The sequence below is a fragment of the Marmota monax genome, unplaced genomic scaffold (genome assembly GCF_021218885.2).
Source record: "Marmota monax isolate L192 unplaced genomic scaffold, Marmota_monax_Labrador192_F-V1.1 WCK01_AAM20220418_F8-fsc00271, whole genome shotgun sequence".
Lineage (NCBI taxonomy): Eukaryota > Metazoa > Chordata > Mammalia > Rodentia > Sciuridae > Marmota > Marmota monax.
Genome location: NW_026694659.1, coordinates 1,378,603 through 1,402,910, shown reverse-complemented (window position 1 = coordinate 1,402,910; position 24,308 = coordinate 1,378,603).

Genomic DNA, 24,308 nt, shown 5'->3' with positions numbered 1-24,308 from the left:
CAGGACGGGGCTTCCTGAGGGTGGGTAATAATTGCTAACTTCTCAGGGCAGAGTTACTGAGAAACCATTTGGAGATACAAAGAACATAGTATATGTTCTAAATGAGAGCCCTAAATTAAGCAGAATAACAATTTTGTACACCTAATTCAAGTTATTTCCAAAGATTTCTGTTAAAATGTTTTTTCCATAAATTGTATAGAAAGAGAAGTCAAAAGCATATCTTTCAAACTGGGATGATAGGGTGATCACTCATAAGTAGAATTCCAAATAAGACAAACACAAAATTTCTTTAAAGTGAAAAATGAGGGAGTCAGAGGAAAGGAAGACAGTATTTTCCAAGTTAGAGCCTATTATTTTTGTGAATATGATATTTTCAGAAACATACCTAAATGCAGAATTCCCAAACTCCCCCCAAAAGTTTATGTTGAAAACAAGACTAGTCTATACTACGTGGTGAAAGGAATTCCATTCTGTTCTCTACTTGAAGCTGGAAAAAAAGTCCTTTTCCATTAGCAACCTGTTATTTCAACGTTTAATAATATTGCTATTACCTCGAGTGGTTTAAAAACAAAAGTTGGAGTGCCAAAATAAACTTGAATGATATTTTGGAATTAACATCCCTACAGACCTTACGTTGTACACAGTTTAGTTCCTCTAAACAAGTCAAACGACTGAAATCACAGCACTTATTTGTGATATTAATGTCTTCTTCATCCCCCATTATTTAAACAGATGTGAGCGTAGGAAACTGCGTGGTTTTCCTGTTCCATTTCCCATCCTCTGAAGGAAAAAGACCAGATAAATTTCTGGATTCCTGAATGATTCCATTCAGATGTTTCCCGTAGAAAGCCTGAATGATTTCTCTGTGTCCCCTCCATTTCCAAGTTGTTGGAATAATGCATTTAGAAATAGAGGGAAAAACAGAATAAAAGGAATTTTATTCTAACCTTGCATTATAAGCAATGTCACATGTTCTTAAAGAATTGTTTGTGTAGTGAAGGGATAATAAAACGTGGCATAGGGAAGGAAGAAAATACAGCCTGGAGGCCCTGCTGCTGACTGTGCGGAACAATAGGCAGCCTCTAAGGATTCTTGCCTGAAGTCCTGGCTTTGCCATCAAATGACGGTATGCCTTTGGGTAAGTCACTTAACCTTTCTGGGTCTCAGTTTCCCCATGGGCAGAATGGCAGTTATTATAATAGCCCTCCTACTAGTATTTCTCAAAGAACAATGATTACAAATGAATGTGAATCATCTTGTGTGTGTTGAAAATGACATACCAGTGCTGAGAAATAGCATAAGCTTGTAGTTCACAGTATACTTTTCCAGAAACAGACAAATATTGCCCACATGGAATGATAACAGGCCTTAGGGCCCACCAAGCAAATCAGAACCCAGAGAATCCTTCAAAAAGAATTCATGCTGAGTCACTGGGCCAAAATGGTCAAGTGGGAAAGGACAGTTAACTCCCTTAAAAAAAAAAATATTCAAAGTATTGTCAAAAGTGACGTTGGTATAACAAACCACATGATATACCTAGTGTTAGTCTAAAACAGTTACAGAAATATTGGATGGATATTCCATATTTTCCATGTGGATGGTAGGTGTACAACTTAGAAAATATATTTTGTATTTTAAAAAACAAGCAGGATGTTTAGCATTTATGATGCATCTGACCAAAGACAGTTTCAACATAGTCTTTAAAGGGGATGGGAGGACATGTAACTAAATATATCTATAATGCTTTACTTTCTTTTGGACCCAAGCTAACTAAGGTCTTTATTTTTACCATATTTTTAAGAAGAAGTCGGAAAATATTTGACATACGACAACCTGTACTTTTGCAAAAGTTTTACCTTTGAAGAAGCAAAATGTTCAGATTTAAAGACAAGCAATGAAAGTTATATTTAAAGGCACATTTAAAGTCATATGTGTTTTTATATAAAATCTCAGCAGTGAGAAAAAGGACAAATGGAGAGCATATAATATAACAGTAAAAGTTTAGTAGCCCACATATAGACAGAATTATCAGGAATTAATAAATAAAGATGAATAATTCAATAGGAACAAAAGCACAGTTGAAATGACTATCCGATTCTCGGATGAAAATGTATTTAACCTCTAATAAACTAACATTGAAATAACCTATGCCATGCATGGGGCAGTAGATGAATACATTGATACTTTACTTTCTGAAGAAATTACCAGAAGAAACTATAATACGCTAGTTAAAGTGCTATTGCTTTATTCCAGCAATTTTGCTTCTTGGAGTTTGTGGTTTAAAAAAAAATCATCATCATCATCATCATTATATCATAAGATTTAACTAGAAAGGTGATTATTACATCATTGCCTTTTGTATTGTACAAACAGAAGCAATTCTAAATGTGCAACCATGGGGCCATTGGATAAATAAACCATGTATGTGCATAAAACACATTGTTACATAGCAAATAGAAAAGGATGCTGTGAAATAGAATAATTTAAAAATGAAAAGAGGATATTCAAAATGTGTTAGATGCAGAAGTACACCAGAAACAATACGCATGTGTGGTTCTATTTTAAACAAAAAAGGAGGAACTATTGGGCAAGAAAAGCTAGTCTATGCTTCGCTATAACAAAAACTCAAAAGTTCAGGTGGCTTGCGACAACAAAGGTTTAGTGCTCATTCAAGTTCCACTTTGGGGACAGCAGGCAGTTCTGTTCCATATCTCCTCACTCTTGACCCAGAGGTGACACAGTCACTGTTTCAGAACTTGAGAACTGGACTCCCCCCACAGCAGCCACTTGGCACACTGACTACTTAAAATGGGGCTAGTGAGAACTGAGATTGCTGTGTTAAAAACATACCTGATTGCAAAGACTTTGTCCAAATAATTACAGAAATACTAAAAGACTGTGCAACGTCTCAATCTTATAATACTGATTTCACTTAAAATGATAATATTTTGAATATAATAGGTTATAGAAATGTATTATTAAAATTAATATTACCCTGTTTTCTTTGTTTTTGAAATTAATTCTATTTCTTTTGTTACTTGAAATTTTAAAATAGCACAGTAGCTTATGTTTGTGTGAGCCAAAGTCTTTTAGTTTCTTGGCCAGTGCAACCAAAAGACCCAGCCAGCACAACTGTAAAGGAGGAAAAGTTTATTTGGGGCCTTGCAGTTTCAGAGATCTTGTCCACAGAAGGCCAGCTCCACTCCTCAGGGCTCAAGGTGAGGCTGAACATCATGGTGGAGGAGTGTGGCAGAGGGAAGGAGCTCACATGATGATCAGGAGTAAAGGGAGGCTCCACTTGCCAGATACAAATACCCCATAGCCATGCCTCCAAAGCCCGCCTCCTCCAGCCACACCCCACCTGCCTCCACTTACCACTCTGTTAATCTCATCAAGAGATGAATTCACTGATTGGGTTAAGGCTTTCACCACCCAGTCATTTCCCCTATGAACCCCTCGCACTCTCTCACATGTGAACTTTTGGGGGACACCTCAGATCCAAAGCATAACACAGTGTCCAGTGAGTCTTGAGCTGGCATCTAAATGCTCCACCTCCTTGGCTGGAGTTAGTCACGTGACCCCACCTAATTACTGGAAAGCCCAAAAAAGCAATCCCGAAATGCTTGCAAAAGGCAGCCAATGGGAAACAGCTGGTGAATAGTCCTAATAAATGCCACGGGGGGGGGGGGGGGGGGGGGGAGAAAGAGGAATGGGAGAAAAAGAGAGAGAACACAATTTTTAAAGACTATATTATTTACTTGAGAAACCCTTGGGACTACATCTAAGATTTAAGCAGTCCACCTCTAAAACAGTGAAACTGCTCCCCGACAGCTGAATGAGAGAGAAATGCCACATGTATGAAAATATCATGAGCAGAAGGCTGGTAACACGGCTCAGAGGTAGAGCACTTACCTACCCCGTGTGTGGTCGCGGTTCCATCGCTAGCGCTGCAAACAACAGCAACAAAAGAACACAAAATCTGTGGACAAAAAAAGAAATAAGGATCAGCAACAATTCCGAGGAAAAAACGAACACACACACACAAACACACGCACGCACAAATTTGCAAAAAGTAAACTTTGATTTGCTATTGAGCTGCATCTTATCTGTGCAACTCCATGTACTGAGCCCCACGGTGAGGAGTAACAGGGATTTGTTGACTGATCAGTTGATGGATATTTTTCTCCTGAGGGAAGCTGAGGGGTCCGCAAGTGTTTGTGTGCACAGATATGTCCATACATATTGACAAACCTGGATTTTACACACTCCGAAAGCTTGGCGTCATTACTGCTGAGTGATAAGATCCCCTGTGATTTTTAAATCTTTTCTCTTTGCATATGTTTATTTGCAGATTATTTGCAAAAAAAAAAAAAAAAAAAAACAATGTTCAAAATTACTTGTCATGCCTGTTGCTCAGGACCGAAAATAATATGTGGTCATACTGATTTTAACTACAGGAAGACGCAATAGTAGAGTGTGCTTTCTAGAGGTGGACTTCCTGGGTTCAAAATAGTGGCAGCATGACCACCCTTGACCTTCACCTCTCTTGCTAGGTTAATCCACCTGAAAGATGCGGGTAATATCAGTGCCTACCTCGCAGAGTTGTGTGTGAAACTTTAAAGGAGATTAGATATGTAAAGAAACACCACCCAAAGAAACCTTTCCTAAATGTTGTCTACTCTTACTGATTTCTAGCCCTCTTTCAGTTTTCAATTTTAAAATGAAGATCAGAATCAGCGGAGACCCACTCCAGGCTCCAGCTGATGTTTGGAGAAGCATCATATCCCCTTCATCCTGCTCATTACTTCCCTTTGAAGAACTCTAACTGGGAAATGCACTTATTTCCCTCATGTCAGAACAAGCCATTGATTTGTCAGGAGAAAAGTACAAAGACTTTCACATTTTTGCTGCTCTGTCTCCTGAATTAACACTCCACTTTTGATTTTAAGAGAGCAAAACACCATTTGGTGTTTTAAGAGTGAATAAAATATATAAAAATGAGAATGGCTTTGACTACTTAATATCAGTGTGAATGAATGAACCTAAAGAAATGAAATTCTGTATACTAATGCTTTCATTTTAAATGGTTTTTAGCAACCTCAAAATGAATAGACAATTTTGTTTCATTCCCTTCAAAATTACAAATTAATATTTTTAAGAGATGGCGTTAATAAGCATTTGAGTTGAAACATATTAAAAACTATAAAGGTTTCCTCCATGTGGCTCCGAGTTTTGCTGCATAAAACTGACAGAGTTGTCATAAAAATAGTAATATCATGCAGTACTATATTTGTATTCCTCAGTTCAATTGCTTTTTATTTTCTAACTGTAGGCAACTAAGACATGCCTGGGTGAAGTTTCCTAAGAACAAAATAATTAACCCAACATTTATCCAAAATGCTGAACTTCCTTGCATAATTCTTCAAGTAAATATCCTGCCTTTGATGGGGATGTACAAATGGTTTCAACCTGAGGCTTAAAAAGTTGCCATAAACTATACTGATTAATCAAGAACACCTTGTAATTTGTTGCACTTGAAATGTAGCTACCTAACTTCCTGAATGTTTTAACAACACACCTGTAAATTTGCACAACCAAAACTCTACCTCCCAGAAGTTAAGAGATGGTGCCAACAGTCACAGAAAGTACGGGAAGGATAAATCTCAAAAGCTGTTTCTCTACCCTCTGCACCCTCAAAGTGAAATCAAGAATTAAAAGAGATTGTAGATTTGGAGCCCAATTTAAAAAACAAAACAAAACAAAACAAAAAACCTTTAGGCTTCATTGTTTTACTAGTTGGGGTTTGTTTTTGTTTTTTTTAATAGAATTTTCTAGTCAAATGTTTTAGTTCTTTGTCTCTTTTTAATTTTTAATATGGGTGGTCTTATTGTAAAATTCTGTTGAGGTAATATATACATGCTTGCTCTAAAATGCAGATATTAAGGGATTTTATTCATAACAGGCTAAATTTGTCTCTTGTGAAAGATTAAAAAAAAAACACTTTAAAGTTGATGAGTCCATGATTTTAAGTAAAAATCCTCATTCAAATGTGATTGCTTTATCAGTTTAACTCTGGTCAGAGTAATTTGTGTTCTTTCTATATATTACTCCAACTATAATAAAACAGTTGATGCAAATGTGAAATTGTTGCTACTGCGGAATATTTCCAACCATGTAAGGTTGTAATGTTAAACTCTCATTCAAGATCAAAATTCCACATATTTGCAACCTGCAAACATCCAAAATTCACACTTCAACATCTGTGCGGCTGCCAACTTCAACTGCAATCTATATCTTGCTTTTACAGAAATGGAACAGAAAAAAAATTTGAAGTAAGTTACATGAAATATTTACCAAATGTTTGCTCGGCGTACATCCTATTAATTGATTACACTTAAAAACTGCATGAAGGATGCAAAACCCCTCTAGTTTCAGGATTTTATAGCAGGCGGCGGCTCATATACTGAAAGCATGCCCAAAATGTACAGCATGCCCGGTTTCAAATGCAAACACTGAGGATTTTTTTCATCTACAATATGTAGTTTCTGTAACTTCCTTTTATGATTTAACAGAGATTTTCTAATAATGTATGTTTCTATATTCTTAATAAAACTCTTATCTTCTTAGAATCCCTCTCATGAAGAAGTCCAAAGTTTCTATCATATCAATAAGCTAACTTCAAATTAAAGGACTTCAAATTATTGTATTGCATGCTTTTTCCTTACATCTTTTCTTTTTTTGGTGTGTGTGGGGGGCGGGTACTGAAACTTCCAAAATGATTAGTTATATACCTTCTGCACCCAAATCTCTAGGACTCACCACTGACTGTAAGATTTTTTGTTTTTTCTTTTGTACTGGGGATTGAACTCAAGGGCACTTGACCACTGAGCCACATCCCCAGCCCTGTTTTATATTTTATTTAGAGACAGGGTCTCACTGAGTTGCTTATCACCTCACTTTTGCTGAGTGCTGGCTTTGAACTCGGGATTCTCCTGCCTCAGCCTTCCAAGCCTCTGGGATTACAGGTATGTGCCACCGTGTTCAGCTTCCTTAAATCTTTTTAACAGAGTTTAAGTAATGTTTTTTGTTTGTTTGTTTGTTTGTTTCTGCACCAGGGGAAATCAATATGTGAACCATATTGTGAATGATTAAAGCTCACACCTGTTTGTCCATGCACAACCCAATTTCTTTTTAGATTGCTTTTATGGCTTCTGTTATTCTGGTCCCTCTGATTTTGGGAGGAAAGAAGGAAAACAATAGGTATTTCAGGACAGTGGATAAAATGTCAGACTGCTGAGTCATCGGCTAGTTGCTGACTCACGTGGGTAAAGGAATTACAAGTTGCATATGAACACAGACACCAGGTCTTCTCTGACAAGCACCTGGTCACACACGTGTCTTATTCCCTTTCAGGACTTACACTGTACTAGCCTCAGTTTCCATAGTTCTGTCCCCTGGAATTCTCTGTCTTCTGGTCCTGTCATTACAGAATCCAGATTGGAGCTTTCTTGTCCAACATCTCATACTTCCCAGTGTGTTTAAAGGACCTCATTCAATTCTGCTGTATAACACGTAATCTTGATTCTTCCAGTAAGTCTCTGTGTTGCCCTTAACCATGTAGCCTCTCTGAGCTTGAGTCTGCTTATTTTTGCAAAACATGAACACATTATAATAATAAATAACATCTTCATTATTATTTGATCATCATTACTTTGTAAATTCCACAGCATCTCACTGGCTCGGATGAGTAATTTTTGTATGAGTGAGTACAACACAGGTGGGATCTTGAGACAAGTACGTTACATCTAGATGCAAAAGTTCTGTGTCTTCCAACAAAGTTACAATGAACTTGACTGGGACGTTGAGGCTTGAAGGGTGAAAAGCAATAGGAATCCACAGGAGGCTATGCATTTAAGTGTGGAAATTCTTTTCAGGAGTAGAGCATTTATATATCTGATGTGCATTTTTTATTAAGCACCAATTAGGTCCAGTTGGGCTCTAATAATACAAAGATTTTTTTAATGTTTCTATAAGAAACTCAGACACAGTATTGGTAAGGGAAAGGGGAGAGATGTAGATATTTAAACTAAGAGAGTACACATGAAAATAAATGCTATGATACAGATTTTGAGTACGTACTCTGGAAGCACAAAAAAAGGGGGGGGGAGAGAAAATCATTTAAGTGGAAGGAGGTGGTGCAGATTTGGAAAGCCTAAGGACTCTGAAAAGGAAAAAAGCTATCAGATCTTTAACTAGCATCAACTACTATCATTGATTCAGCCTGCTTCTTACTAAGATAATTATGAAGACAAAAAAAGATGAGAATTCATACTTTCACCAACTGTAAGTTACAGATAACAAGTTACAGCTCTGAGCCATAAAGCCAGGGGTATCCTGGCTTTTAACGACTAAACTATGCCGCCTCTCAGTCTACTAAATGATGGCATTCTGTTCCAGCTAAGCTTATTACACAATTGAGACACTAGGAGAATTATTAAATTAGGAAAAGCATTTTTTTCTTCCAGAAAGTCTGTAAATAAAACAATACAGTGAGCGTTTTTGTTGCCAAAAATTTGAGTAATGATTTACTGCATCTTTTAAGGAATTGCCTAAACCATGTGGGGTTTTTGCCCCTTTTAATTGGTAAAGACTAATAAGGCACCAAGGGGTAGCTATTATCTGTCATTAAGTTCCCCCTTTACATTCTCTTCCATGTAGAATCCTGGAATATTTCTCAGCCAGGTAGTCCCCAAAATGAGTGCATAGATTATGCTCCTTAGGTGTGTATGGAAGAAAAGCCCCAGAGGAAATACTCTAAAATGCAGGATAAAAATTTAGGAATTTTTTTTCCCCTTTGAACTTTTTTATATTTCCCATTTCATCTTACAAAGAACAGCTACTTCTTTAATCCAATCAAAGAAATAACATGTACGATTGGGATTTTTTTTTATTCCACATAATTTTGATTTTTCTTTTTTAAAGGGGGTAGGGGCAGGAGCTGTCAAAGTGACAAACAGGAAAAACTGGTGACTGTTGCTTTATCAGACGATTCATTTTCCCAGATTTTCTATAATAAGCTTGAACGTTTCCAAAAGAGACTAACTATAATGTCATTAACTTATTAAGATCAAGTGTTGATAAGCAATCATGTCAACAGAGGAGGGAAGCCCAGAGGGGTCTGCCACCAGAGGAAGTGGCCCTGAGATGCAGCTGGTCAGAGAAAGACTTGGGGCTGAGTGGGACTAGAAGTCCTTAACTTGAAGGATAGGAAAGGATGGGGCTGAGACACTAACTGAAGGTCTCCAGCCTGGGACTAGGATGCCTCTCAGATGACAGCTGCCTCCAAAAGGCAGCGAAGCTTGAATTTAAAAAAAAAAAAAATCAAAATTGGAATCTGGAACAAGGGATGGACAAACGTTATATGACCATGAACTGGGTCCAAATCAGTGTTGACACTCCCAGTGTCTCCTGTAAATGACAGGTAAGAGTCCTGTCATTCCAGCTCATTCTCCCAGAAGGTTCAGCCCCCTCTCTTTTTCAGGAAGATAATTTCAGAATTTCGTCGGCAAATGTATTTATGGTGTTTTTTTTTTCAGTCAAAGAAATAGCTCATTTCACTTAAGTGAAAGGCCGCTTAGTCTAAACTCACCTGAATTCACACAACAGTCTGTAATTGAAAACTTCACTGTCGCCTGGTAGGAACTGGACTTCCTGAGGGTTGTGCCAGGAGCGATTGGCCCCAGACAGGACGAGAATTCCATAGTGCCCTTTATTACTGGGTTTCAGTATTTTCCATCTCCAGCCCTGGTAAATACAGGGCTATGAGAGAAAAAAAAAATTAATGGGAATATTTTCAAACCTTTGGAAAACTTCGGATTTGATATTTGGCAGGAGGGCTAAGAGGTTGGTTAAAGAAAAAAGTGCAAACGCTCAGAACGTTCCTGAAGATCGAGCTGGAGTCCAATTTACTCCGTTCTCTTTTCACACTGGAGCTAGCAAGGTTGCATTTTTTTTTTCCTGCTAACAACTCTCCCTTTATTCTATGGAATGTTTAATTTGCCCTTTGAAAGAAAGTATGATTTGTTCCATTTTTCCATGTGCAATTTCTATGCTATTTACAGACTAAGATAAGAATCAAGAAAGATTCATGTGCCAACAGCACAAATTCAAGGCAGAGAGAGGAAATCAGAGTCCTAAGCCCCAACTTGGAACGTCTTCCTAGCTGATTGTAGTTACAGAGCCTTCCCCCGCTCCACGCACTCTTCAGAGGCGGTGATACACTATGTGCTAACAGGGACGATTATCCCAAGCAGCCATTGAATCAAAGCGCAGTCTAAACCAAAATCAAAGAGTGTGTTTGGCGCTGCATCACAACTTCTAGAGGATGTGCTGAACAAAGCAACCAAAAACTTAAAAAAAAAAAAAGTATAGTGTTAGTCTAGCCAACCCTTATACCTAAAGGAGGAGAGTATGCTTTGTAAGTGCAACATACAAAGGACCTAAGTTGAAACTAATCTTTTTGATAAAACAGATCATGTCTAACTAGTCTCTCTTCTCTCTCTCTCCCTCTGTTTTAATGGAAGTACCAAGGGCTGGGCATGTGTGCACAGTGGTAGAACACTTGCCTAGCAAGTACCAGGCCCTGGGTTTGATCCCCAGCACCACAAAAAAAATAAATACATACATAAATAAATAAGATAAATGGATGTAGACTAAAAACACTCAAACTTGTAACCAAAACCAAAGTGATAAGCAAAGTAAGCAAGTTATAAGCAAAACCAGTTAAATGTGATTTTAAAGCATCATTGTGTTAAGCTGAACTCCTACTGGGCCCTGTTTAGGTGAGCGTTGCCTTTTTCTCTCTCTCTTCATATCTCAGCTATGGGCTGTCTCCTGGATTTTCCCCATCCGGAATGATTTGCTTTCTATTGCAATCTGTTCTCAGCTGTCTGACCCAGCACAAGTGCCCACGGAGCTCACTCCTACCGACCACCCCACTCCCCCAGCCACTTTTCACTCTGAGCATGTATGGATCTAATCAGTTCTTCATAGCACAGAGAAACTGCTTCTCATCTTCTCAGACAAGCATGTTAATTGCCATTACACTCACAGGCAGAATGTGAGTTTGCTTTTTTCCCCTGCTCAGTACCTCCGCCTCCATGCAACATGAACTACAACCTCCACCCCACAGAAGCAAGTACAGTGCACATTCCTTCAAACAAACAAACAAAACCCACGGCTTAAACACACATGCACACCCATGTTCACTTAAAGTGCACCATTACAATGATGAATTTAATGCATTATATTAACCTGGTGAGTTAAAGAGCTAGGTGGTAAAAGGGACTGAACATATTGGTTAGAGGCTGGGGGTGTGATTCAGTGGTGGAGCATACAGGAGACCCTGGGTTTGATCCCAAGCACTGGAAAACTAAAGAAAAGAAGGTAGAGAGAGAAGACAAGGAGGGAAGGAGAGGAGAGAGGAAGGGAAGAAGGGGAGGAGGGAGGGAGAGGAGGAGGAAGGGGGAAATATTAGCTAGACCATCTGGATGTAGGAGGACAGCATCTTCTCAGATGGTCGACCTCCCTGAAACACAGTTACCCCAAATCATCCTGTCACTGGTTTCTTTCCCTGCTGTTGATTCTTAGGCAGCAGTGCACGTTGAACAAGAAAGAGCTTCCTCTCACCCTTCTTCAAATGTCAAGAGTAAATTCTTATATATGCCCAGTACCGAGTACTCCAAGTCAGTACCCTGTCATGAGATGAGATTATAAGGCCTCCTTGGTGTGGATGTTGTCAAACAAAATAGAAAGAAGACTCCCAAGAAAGAAACTTTTATCTGGGAGTTAAGAAAAGGACGGCAATCTATTAGGACACACACACACACACAGGCTGGGGTGGCCACTGGCATGGCCAGAGAACAAAGAAAAGGTCGAGGATTTTATGAGCACAGAGGAATCTATACAAATTATTGTGAAAGAAAGTTCATTGACATTTTCTGTGCTCATTGTAGTTAGTGAGCTCTGATTGGTCAATGGGGGACCTCACTATATAAAAATAGTCTTAAGATCGTAGTCAACTACTGTCATGTATAACTAAAAAGAACCAATAAAGAAAAGATCATAGGGCTGGGGATGTGGCTCAAACGGTAGCGTGCTCGCCTGGCATGCGTGTGGCCCGGGTTCGATCCTCAGCACCACATACAAACAAAGATGTTGTGTCTGCCGAAAACTGAAAAAAAATAGATAAATATTGAAAAATTCTCTCTCTCTCTCTTGAAAAAAAAAAAAGATCATAGTCGACAGTTTCATCAGCAAATGGTAAGAGGAAAAAATGAAGTGTTAAAGGTAAGACCAGTTATTTGGCTGTATTAGGGTGGTTCCTGAAAGAACCATTTGTGACCTAAACATGTTCTCCCTATGACCTCTCATCTCTACTTTAGATGGGAAGGACACAGTGCTTTCTACTGGCGTGATCAACTTCCACAAAGCCACAGCTCACTTCCAGTTCTTGGGGAAATACTATTATTACCCAACTCAGAAGAAAGGTGAAAATACTGAACTATTGAGTAGACAAGTACTTCCCATTGATAATCAAATAAACAGAATACCATTTATGAATATTTTTAAATAAGTAGAGTATTTGTTATAAAATGACTGTCAGTGGGGACATTTCTCTTCTTATATTTCTACCTCCAACACTTTCAAGTTCATTTCAGTCTTCTGGGAGTAGTCACCTAAAGGAAACCTGCCCTAAAGATTTTGTCACTGTCACCAAAATACCTGAGCCAATCTTAAAGGAGGGAAGACTGATTTGGGCCTAAAGTTTCAGAAGTTTCGGTCCATGGGGAGCTGGCTGCATTGCTATGAACCTGTGGTGAGGCAGAAGAGCATCTTGGTGGAAGGGTAGGTGGAAGGGTATGGCAGAGGAAAGCTGTTCAGTCATGGCAGCCAGTTAGCAGAGAGAGAGAGGGAGACGGGGTGCGGGGGAGAAGCTGTGGACAAGATAAATCCTTCCAGGGCACAACTCAGTGTCCCACTTCCTCCAACTAGGACCCAGCCCCTACAGTTTCCACCACCTCCCATGGTTCATTCCATTATGATGGATTAATCCTTGGATGAGGTTAGTGCCCTAATGATCCAATCGCCTTCTACAAACCCCACCTCTGAACACTGCTGCACTGGGAACCAAGCCTTCAACACGTGAGCCTCTGGGGAAGGTTCAGATCCAAACCATAACATTCTCCAACATCACCCAAAGTTCACTCATAGAACAAAAGCAGACAAGTTGAAAGTGTTATAAGTTCTCCTGTTACTAAGAAGCTGGCGATCTTCAAAATGAGCTCTTATATGGTACCCATCCGTGGCCAGGGATGATAAAATGAAAGAAAAACTCTCCCATTGCTGCAGAGAATGTGAATCAGGGCAGACATACTGAAGAGCAGATTGTCCACATGGATCAAGATTCTTGCAAATGTTCTTCTCCTTTGCCCCAATAATTACATGTCCCAAGGGAATGATCAGAGAAGCAAACAGAGAATAAGTATAAGGATGTTCATTGCAATGCTATTTATAATAGCAAAAAAAATTACCAGGGCCTAATTAACCAACAATAAGGATTTGGTTAAGTAAATTACAGTAAATCCGTAGAACAGAATGCTCTTCGGTCACTAAGAATCATGTGTTCCGAGGGTGTAACATGGCTCAAGGAAATACTAAAAAGATAAAGCTGAGCACATTAAAGGCAATGCAATCCCAGTTTCATAAATACTTACACGGGCATATAATATGTGATAGGTGTACATAAAAAGTGGAAGAAATACAAACTACATTGATTGGATTTACTAAAGCCCAAGGAATGAGATAAAACCTTTACACAAATTCTTTTATTCCATCATCAAAATGATTCATTGGTTGGGTGCTATTTTAATCTCTATTTTAACATGAGAAAACCAGAAGAAAGAGAGATTAAATTGCCTAAAATCACTCAGCCACTACATTAAGTAGCCAATATTTGATCCTACCTAGACAATCTATTCCTATGTAACACAGCCCACTGTGTTGTTTTATGGGTTATTTTTTCCTCATATTATTTTTGTATTTTTCCAGATTTTTTCAATAAACATTTTACTTTTATGACCACACTTTAAAAGGTTTTTAATGGTGTGCAAAATGAGAGTAATTGAGCATAATTATTGAAATTAAACTATTATATTCTTATTGAACTGAATGGAATATTTTTGATTTGTTAAAAGCAGAACACAGTATTACATTTTATTTTTGAGCTATTCATTATTTAGATTCTGAAAATGCACTACTTGCTTGGCCTTTTTTTGTATTTTGCCACTTTCATATTTAATATGGCATTTTCTGAAGCAGGAGAGATGCATTGGTATAAGAATATGTTAAAAGACAAGTTAAAAAATACAGAAAGAGATCTTTCTAGGTGTCTTCAATCATCTTCATGGAAGGTAAGGTCAACTGCTCAGAGTGAGGCGGGCAGGGGCAGAAACTGAAGTCAAAGAAAGTAAAAGATGTGAGTGAAATAACCACAGCAGTATGAGCCAATTAGAAGCAAATAAAGGATGATGTACTGTCATTATTAATAATGGTAACAAAGTATACAATAAAGAGGATATTGCGGCTCTGTGGGCTCCCACATGAGGGGTGGAAGATGGAGAGTCTGGCTAAAGGGTAATCAGTTCCTCCACAGAGCAGTGTGGTTATGGCCGTGAAGACTGCAACAGGCTGAAGGAAGGAGTGTATGCCTGGAGCTGCTGAGAGGGGCATTCTGAGTCATAGGCCCTGGTGGTCAAGGGCATGGTGGCCAAGAGAACAGGGCAGGTTTAGACAATTTGTAAAGTGACCTGAATGTTAGAACTGCCTAGTGTCATGGAAGTTACGAAGAAAGAATCTAGAAATGGACACTGGGAATCCCTAGGCAGGGGAGAGATCTCGCACACAGGTTCTAGCATCCTCTAGGAAGACGGCTGTGGTCCAGAAGGTACTCACTGGTCGCCATGAGCTACCATGAGTTTCTCCCAGGTCTGGAGTCTGGGAGCCCAAGACCCAGGTGCCATCAGATGTCATGTCTGTAGGGAGTCTACTTTCTGATTCTTGTTTAGCCCCTTCTTACTGCATCCTCTCAGGGTAGAAGGGGTGGGTGAGCTTTCTGGAGCCTCTTTGCTAAGGGTGCTAATCCCATTCATGAGGATCCCATTGTCATGGCCTCATCACTTCCCAAGGTCATGACCTCCCGATGGCATCACCTTGGGGATCAGGGTTTCAACATTCAAATTTTAGGGGCTCATAAACACTCAGAACATAGAAGAGGGCTACAAGGATATTTTTCTCCTTTATGCCTCTAAATAATTTCAAAATTTTCTCAGAAAACGTTTTAAAACCTCATTAATGGCTCTCCATCTCAGTCCACCACAATCAGCCCCCATATGACCACACCCATCACACTTCTTATCCCTTTTCTTTTCTCCCACCAGTACACATGCATACCCCTGTGCGTGCATGTATGTAATTGCTGCCTTGATCTTGTTCCTGATTCTTGATCTTTATACCACTGGTAAAGTCCAACGCCCAACCTCTGATCCTTAATCATTGCATCTCAAGCACATTTCAAAGCCCATCAAAAAAGCAAACACCTCCCTCTAGCTTTCCTGCAACTTTCCATGGGGAATAATTTAGCAAACTAGTCTGTTGCTCTGTAGCACCTCAAATCTCTTTTCCATTCTCACATTCCATTCTATACAGATTTGCGTGCTCATAGCTTTCTTCTACCAAAACCTAACCCTCTCAGTGCCCAGAACGCTCTCCTTTGTATTTCTGTATCTACTTGCCCCTGAAACTCCCCAGGTTTGTAGCACCTTATGTCTGCAGTATAATAAGCATGCAACAGATATTTATTGAATCGATTTGAAATTGTATCCTGGGGCACAATGAGAAGGTTAATATCCTTCTTTCTGTTTGGCTGATGACCTCTTGCACGTGGAAGGCTGACCTCCCTAGGAAAATTAATGGAAAAGAAAGCATCTTTAGAGAAAGCAAGAGGCCAGTTGTGTTAAAAATTTGAATCAGACGATTAAAAAAAAAATGTGTTTCTGATCTATATAGGTTCTGCCCACCATGAGGCATATAAAGATTCCAGAAGACAGATCAGAGTCTGTGGAAAGGGGGCAATATTGGGACTATGAGGGCAGCTAGCAGGACAAAGAAATATGAGTTCCAGCCATCTTCTCTAACACAGTAGGAGGTGCAAAGTGGGATGAAAATGAATACGAAGGGTTTGGATGCAGCTCAGTGGCAGAGCACTTGCCTAGCATGTATGAGGCCCTCCCTTTGAGAAGAAGGAAGAGAAGTAGAGGGAGAAAGAGAAAGAGAAGGAGAAGGAAAGGAAGGGGAAGAAGAAAAGGAGGAAGACGGTCATGAATAAAAGAAAAAGAGAGGCATCTGTTGGGGGTCTTAGGAGATAATCAAGTCACTGGGAAGAGAAATTTTGTGGATATCAAGCCCTGTTTCAACCCAAGCACATCCCAACCTGCTGACAGCAGACTCCAGTATAGGAAGGTACCACCTTCTTGGGTTCAGAATTCAAACCTCCTAACCAGTAGGAGGTTAACGAGAATCGCAGACAAAGTATTTAAATCCAAAAACTTAGTTTTATTTTCCCATAGTCATTTCCTAACCTGATTTTCTTTAAGCAACCCGTAGTCACTGCATTCACTGAAATTTCAAGGGAGAAATCAAGTCCTACAGAGCATTTCTTTCTACCTACTATGTAAGACACACAGGGACTGAATCCTAACAGTAATATCTTATGGTGTCCTGCAGCTGGTACTGGGGAGTCTACTAACCACACTAACATTTTCCTAGAAAGCTACAGTTTTAATAAGGGATGATTTAACGTATTCAATATTGCCTATTTATACTCATGTAAACCGATGCTCCCAGAGTAACCAAAGTTAAAAATGTTAATATAAACATTATGCCTCTTTTAATTGCAATAGACACATTCCTAAGTAATTCAATTCCAGCAAGACCCCTTACCAATAAACAAAAAACACATTTTGGGCGGCTTCCCTATCCAGCCAAAGCAAATGGCTTCCACAGCAGGGATCAGGGAACTGCCCCACGAACTCTGTGTTGTGAGGCCAAAGTTGTGGTTGCATACCTGTGGGCTATGAGGGTCAGACTTAGAAAGGTGTAGAACAGCTCGAACTAAATGGTGACCTCACCAGAAACCTTTTGATACTTTTGGAAGAGAAAGGGTCCAGACCATGTTCGTGGAGGCAAATGCTATAACTTGGATGTGTTCTCCAAAGTTCAAGCATTGGAGACCCAGTCCCCAATGCAACAGTGTTGGAAGGTTGGACCCTTAAGGGGTGCGTAGGTCATGAGAGCTCTGCCTTCATGACTGGGTCAATACCATCATGGGAGGGGAGAGGGTAGTCATAAACGCAAGTTTGGCCCCTTCCTGAACTCTTCCTCTTCTCCCCCTCTTGCCCGTCTCCCTTCCATCATGGACTGACATAGCCTAAAGGCCCCCACCAAATGTTGTCACCAAGCTCTTGGACTTCCTAGACTTCAGCACATGAACCCAATTAATGTCTATTTTTCATAAATTACCCAGCCTGGGATGTTCTGTTATAGTAGCAGAAAATGCATGAAGACATTTACTGAATGTCAGACAGTCATTGAAGCAACCAGTTCCCCTTGACCAACTAGAATCCAGACAGCTCACACAGCAGAGCTGGCCGAGTGGTCGGCTCCATTGTCACTAGGAATCGCCAAGCTCAGCCTGGGTGACTGGAGTTAATTTGGATCACTTAACTAATATGCAATTTCATAGGAATTTGTTCTTATTAACCAGCTGGATAATTTGATGTGACGTGATGGTGTACCCACATAGAAAACTGAGAGGAATTCTTGCTGTCAATTAGAGACTGTTTGACTTATTACAATGGATTTCCTTTCTCAAGAGTGAAAAAATGTTTTTCCATTGACTTCTGTGTCTATGTGTTTCAATTTGGGTTTTAGTTCACTAATTTCCAGACAGTGGCCATAAAATTGGGTTTTTTCAACCTTGAAGAAAAAAAATTAACAGTGAACTCATCTCCATCACATACCCAAATTGCTGAGCTTAGAGAGGACAAATATCTTGAAAGCATCATTTGAGTCAGCAATTTTTGGCGCTATATTCACCCTCCAACACCTGGTTTTATTCGTGCAATACTGATACTTATACTTTAAGTATTTGGATTTGCTTGTTTGTTTTGCTTTGGATTCCAAAATCATGCAACGTTTTGTTTTTAAGGAAGTGCAAATGGAAAATAGTAGATGTTGCTTGCCACTTGGAGATTTGTTCTCCTTCAACACACACTGGATTTACAGGGGCAGATAAACTTTTAATGGCGGGGGGCGGGGAGGGCACCGCTTTGGTAAGTTGGTGTGTCCTGGTTCTCTTTTGAAATTTACCTTAGGAATGATTTCCTTTGTGGTAGAAAGAAATATCATCACATTGAGTAACACTGTGCATCAATGAGGTTTTGGACATGTTTCTCTAAACTTTGGGGAAAGAATAGTAAACATGATAAACATTGATGCTATAGAAGCCACGGTATTCTTCTAAGAGGTCTTCAATCAACACTGCGTGAGAGTGTGTCTCTTTAAGTTGGCAGAGTCCACAAAAATATAATTCTTGATATTATGGCTACATAGTTGAAAATTTTGATACTCATACACAGAATACAAATATTAAGAGACAAAATTCTAACATTTCTGAAATTCATCATATCAAGCAAAAGTAGTCTTTACTCCCTTACCAAGTTATTAATGTTATAAACATAAATAGAGACATAGTTCATGGTAGGGCTGAAATGAACTAAGACGTCCCTGGGAGCCAAATGGGACCACAAAGGTACACTGTCCTCACAACTCCTTCAACTTTTTGCAGGTCCATAAGGTACCTGATGTTTGCCCAAAGCAATTTTGTGACAAAGCAGAAACTAAAATCCAAGCCCCAAGGAACTCACAGTCCATAGGGCCGTGGTGAAACAGGGTCACAATATCTGGGTTAGAATTCATAAATCTGATTGGATCTATTCAGCCCTGGTTTTCTGTGCAGTTAATCCAATTCCCCCTCTCAATGGTCTGCTGTAAATTCAGCAGTAAGATGAGTGCCTAATCACGGGTAGTAACCCTGAGTAAACAGGCCCTCTCTTGGCCTGTGTCCTCAGCTCAGCCCCTGAAGCGCCACTGTCCCCCAGGGCCACTGCACAGTGATCTCTCTAGTGTGAGCCACAAAATGGAATGTGGTCCAAGAAACATGTGCATTTTTAGAAGATTTTCAAAAGAAAGGGATGGTCCTGAAGGAACTGGAAGGTGTGTGGAGACCACCTTAGATCCCAAAGGAGATATAAATTTGGTGGGATTTCAAAATAAGGAGAAAAGGTTTTATGATTTGGATCTAAACTGTGCCCCCCAAAGGCTTCTATGGCTGAAGGCTTGGTCCCCGGCCTGTGTTATTAAGAAGTGGTAGAAACTTCAGGAGGCAGGGCATCGTGGGAGAAAGAGGAGATGCTGGGACCCCAGAGCCTTCCTCTCTCTTTGCTTTCCAGTCACCAGGGGGTGAGCACCTTTATTCTACCACATGTTCCCACCATGATGTTCTGCCTTATCACAGGCCCAAAAGCAGCAGAGCCAACATAGCATGCTCGGAAACTATAAGCCAAAACCTTTTTATTCTTTCAAGTTCATTTTCTCAGACATTTTTGTACCAGCAACAGAAAACTGAATAACACAGAAAGGATTCTTTCAAGGTACAGAATCTTGGAGTATCATAAAAGAAACTATGCAATGAAAACATAATCAGGATAAGAGAAGAGATCATGAAAGAATCATGGTCCGTATTTAAAAATTATTTGTTATTGGTAATGATTGATTTTTCAGTGTTATTTCCTTTACAAACAATAAGGAGAAAAGGTTTCATGATTTGGATCAAGAAAAAATGACCACATTCATTGAGACTTCAATTTATCTACACCTATTAACAAAATAATAATATGCATTTATTGAACACTTACTAAGTCCCAGGAATTCTTTAAAAGTTTTCCATGTATTAGGCATCACAAATACTCCATGGGTGAGCTCCACTCTTACAGAGGCACATAGAAAGTCAGTAACTCCCCAAGTGCTGCCCACCTGGTAAGGGATGCAGCCAGAATGCATACACAGGCAGCTAAACCCCTCAGCTTGGACTTTTTCACAGCCACATCGGATTGCACCTGTCTGCTCCTTTTTAAATTTCTATCTGAATTCGGGCTATAAGGGAAATTTGGGCATACACAGTTTCTTTTAAAGATTATAAGAATTAATAATAATAAAAAAAAACTTCACCTCTAAATTAGGAAAAGAATTTGAAGAAGGAGAGAGAATATTTTTAAATATATTATCTGCTAAATTAGAAAACCAAGGATAAAATTTCCAAGAATCCTCACTATGGATCATCAACTTAAGGTACATTGATCTTGTGTCTCTGGGTTTCCTTCGTAATGGACAGACTGTGTGTCTGGTAGCAGTCAGGCGCTATTGTTAAGTACAAAGGGAGAAGAACAAGAGGCTGAGCTATAGCCTTTTGACACACTGCAGTGTCTTTGTGCCCTCGTTCACACGCTCCTTGACCTCCGTCTTATGCACAATCACGTGCCCTGTAGGAAACACACGAGTGCTCACTAAAGAACGTTTTCTGCCAGTCCAGTATCTAATATTTTTAAATGGTAATAGACTAACATCAGTGGTAAGGCATGTTCCATTTCCTGGAATAGCATTCTAAAGTATTTCATTTGAATACTGTTTCTGTTTTCATCACATAGCAGGCAGTAGGCACTTAGTAAATACTAATGAGTTAACTAGGATGAGCAAATTCCAACCAATTACAAAGAGAGAATCATTTCCTATGGGGATTAGTATCCACAGACCTCAAGGGGAAATTTTTCAAACATTTTTTCAAGAGATGAATTCATTTTTTTTCAATTTTCCAAAACTGATATATTTTATAGATCACTCATTGCTGTAACTATAGATATATCCATGTATTGCGATTCTAGACATTACACTGGTAATGCAAGCCAGACTTTTAACCCATGACAGGGCTGCCAACAGGTAATGAGATATATATATATATATATATTTAAGACCAACTTAACAACAAACCCACATTTTTGAAAAATTTCAGAAAGAAGAGGCATTGTGATGATTATTTTAAGGGAAATTAAGAATTTTGCAAATGGAAAGATTTACTCATTAACATATGCATACAAGGAAGTAAAAGAGGGCAGGAAAATGGATGCAGAGATGAAGGCAGCAAGCAGAGAATTTTCCTTTCCAGCATCAGCTATGAAAGAAGGTGTTGGGGGAGTGTCAATAGTGTAAATGTATGCTAAGCTGCGTTTTCATTTTTCAGCTCGTTTTGTCCAATTTAATGGTATATCTATGGGAAAACCTCATCCAGCATTAGTTCACATCCACCGATAGTATTACAGAACGACTTAAAACAGAAATGTTCAATCATACCCCAATGAAGTATTCGTTTAAATAAGAAGAGCCACCACTAAGAGTAGAATAATATTTGAACTAAAGAATATTCACAGCTGGGAGCATGTGGCACATGCCTATCATCCCAGTGGCTCGGGAGGCTGAAGCAGGAAGATCACGAGTTCAAAGCCAGCCTCAGCAAAAGTGAGGTGCTAAATAACTCAGTGAGACCCTGTCTCTAAATACAAAACAGGGCTAGAATGGGAGAAATAGACAAACGCTAGATAGGGCAGAGGGGTGGAAAGGAAAGGGAGGGAGTATGGGGTTAGAAATTATAGTGGAATGAGATGGACATCATTATCCAAAGCACATGTATGAAGACATGAATTGGTGTGAATACACTTTGTATACGACCAGAGATATAAAAAAAATTGTGCCCTATATGTGAAATAAGAATTGTAATGCATTCTGCTGTCATATATAAATTTAAAAATTGATTAAACAAAAAAAGTACTGATCCAGGTTAAACTCTTCATATTTTCTTTTATTTGTATAGTACCAAAATATTTGTTTATAAATATTTATTTAAAAATCTATTACCTGTGCACCGAGAGTGGGTAGACTGGCAGATTCCACTAAGATATAACAGGATTGTGGTCAACTAAAAGTCCTAGTGACTTTTTCATTTGACTTGATTCCAGACTCTGTATACTTTTGAGGGCATTTCTGAACTTAAATTCAGAGCCTTACTTGTATGTATTCCTCTTATTTTGAACCCATGTTCAGCTATTTAGTATTATTTTGAATTTTATCATTGAGATCATTGTTACTACTTCAGACATACCCTCTGATTTGATATGCTTTATTCAATATCTAAATTAGAGAAATATTTATTGTAGAGCTACAGATAACATTGGAAGTCTACTATATTATTTTCCATGTCCCATCTTTGATTATGAAATCAATTTTGTATGTTGCAACATACATTAAAAATAATAAAATAAAATAAAAAATAAATAGGGCTAGGGATGTGGCTCCCTGGTCAAGAGCCCCTAAGTTCAATCCCCAGTATCAAAAAAAAAAAGAAGAAAGAGGAGGAAAAGGAGGAAGAGGAGGAGGAGGAGGAGGAGGAGGAGGAGGAGGAGGAGGAGAAGGAGAAGAATATTCACAAAAAATTAAAAGTAAAAATAGCCAGAATTAGACCTTAAAAATTCACATTCAAGGAACTAATGCCTACAAGGAACTAAATCATTCAAGACAGGAAACATTCAATACCCTAATATAAAACCCTAAACTAAAGAAGAAACACACTCCATTCTTTTTTATCAATTTCAGGCAAAATGGATAATTCCACCTTTGTTTTCTAATGAAATTTGTAACTTAATATTTCTAAATCCCAAAGGCGGAGTCAGATTGTTTTGCTGTCCTCTTATCCAGTTCTGCCTGTTTTGAATCGCTTTACCTGTTTTCAAAACTCCTGTCTTAAGGAAAGGAAATATAGCTACTAAATAGGGTTTTTTTCCTAAACTAGGAGAAGTGGGTACCAATTCTGAAGAAGACTTGACTGAAATACGAGGTGTTGAACAGAGGTTACCCCAAAAGAAGCCGATCAAAAATGAAATGCAGAAAAAGGATCAGGGCTCCCCCTCTCTGAATTTCCAGTGGCTGGTGTTCCTTCGCTTAGCATTGCCATGTATGGTCTCCAGAGTTAATGTTCCATCTTTTGCATGGTTTGATGAAGACTCCAGGCCCCTTAAGATATGAATTGCTATAATTCCTAAATCAAACAGCATTCAATTCCGTTCCAGACCATTGCAGGGTAATAAGACCGGTATTTCTTATTTTAATTAGTCATTTTCTACTTCTAACAACTTCTTTGACAATCTCGGATTACTTGTTTGTTTATATGTGATAAAAGCCATGTTTTGCTAAAAATACGAATGCTACATTTGAATGTCCATTTACATTTTAGTAGTTATAGAAATAAACTTTCTAGGCCTTTAGATTATAGCTTTTTATAGGCACTGAATACAATCACCTAATCTATTTTAATATTATCCCTTTCAGCTGTCCTCGTGAGTATCTCCTAACACAGCAAAGATACCAAGCTGATAACGTGGATTCAAGACTAAATGACGGAAGGTCTTTTAGTTTGCAGAAAAATTTGCATCTAACATTTGAAGTTTTCAAGATAAATTTAAAAAGCCATGTGGACACATAAAGGCGTTAACTTGCTATTACTAGATTTTAAACTTCTAAAGTCTGAAGACTAATTTTTATCCTTGTATCCTGATTACAGCATCTTATAAAGGACGCTTGCTCCATAATTATTAATTGCATTAATTTTAAATACATAAATAAGCAGAATTCATATCATGATTAAAAACTATTTTTTTCCTCAAAGTGTGCCTGCCAATTAGTGAGAGCATTTCCAAGCACACAAAACAGCAAAAATAATATTTAAAAATAATATAAGCACACAAAATAATATTTAAAAATATATAAGCATATGTATGTATATAGAGAGATATAATGATATGTATTCATTCTTTGTTGACAGGATTATATCTATATACTTCTCATTAATTACATACCTACTATGTTTTATATTCCACATCAGCTATTTTTAACTTATTAATTCTCAGCATAAGCACAAAAAGGAGATTGCAAAAACTTAAAGTCCCATTAACAGACAACCCAGTCAAATGTCCCAGAGTCAAGATTCTTGTCTGGGTCTAACTGTAAAGTTCTTCCCATTAAACTGT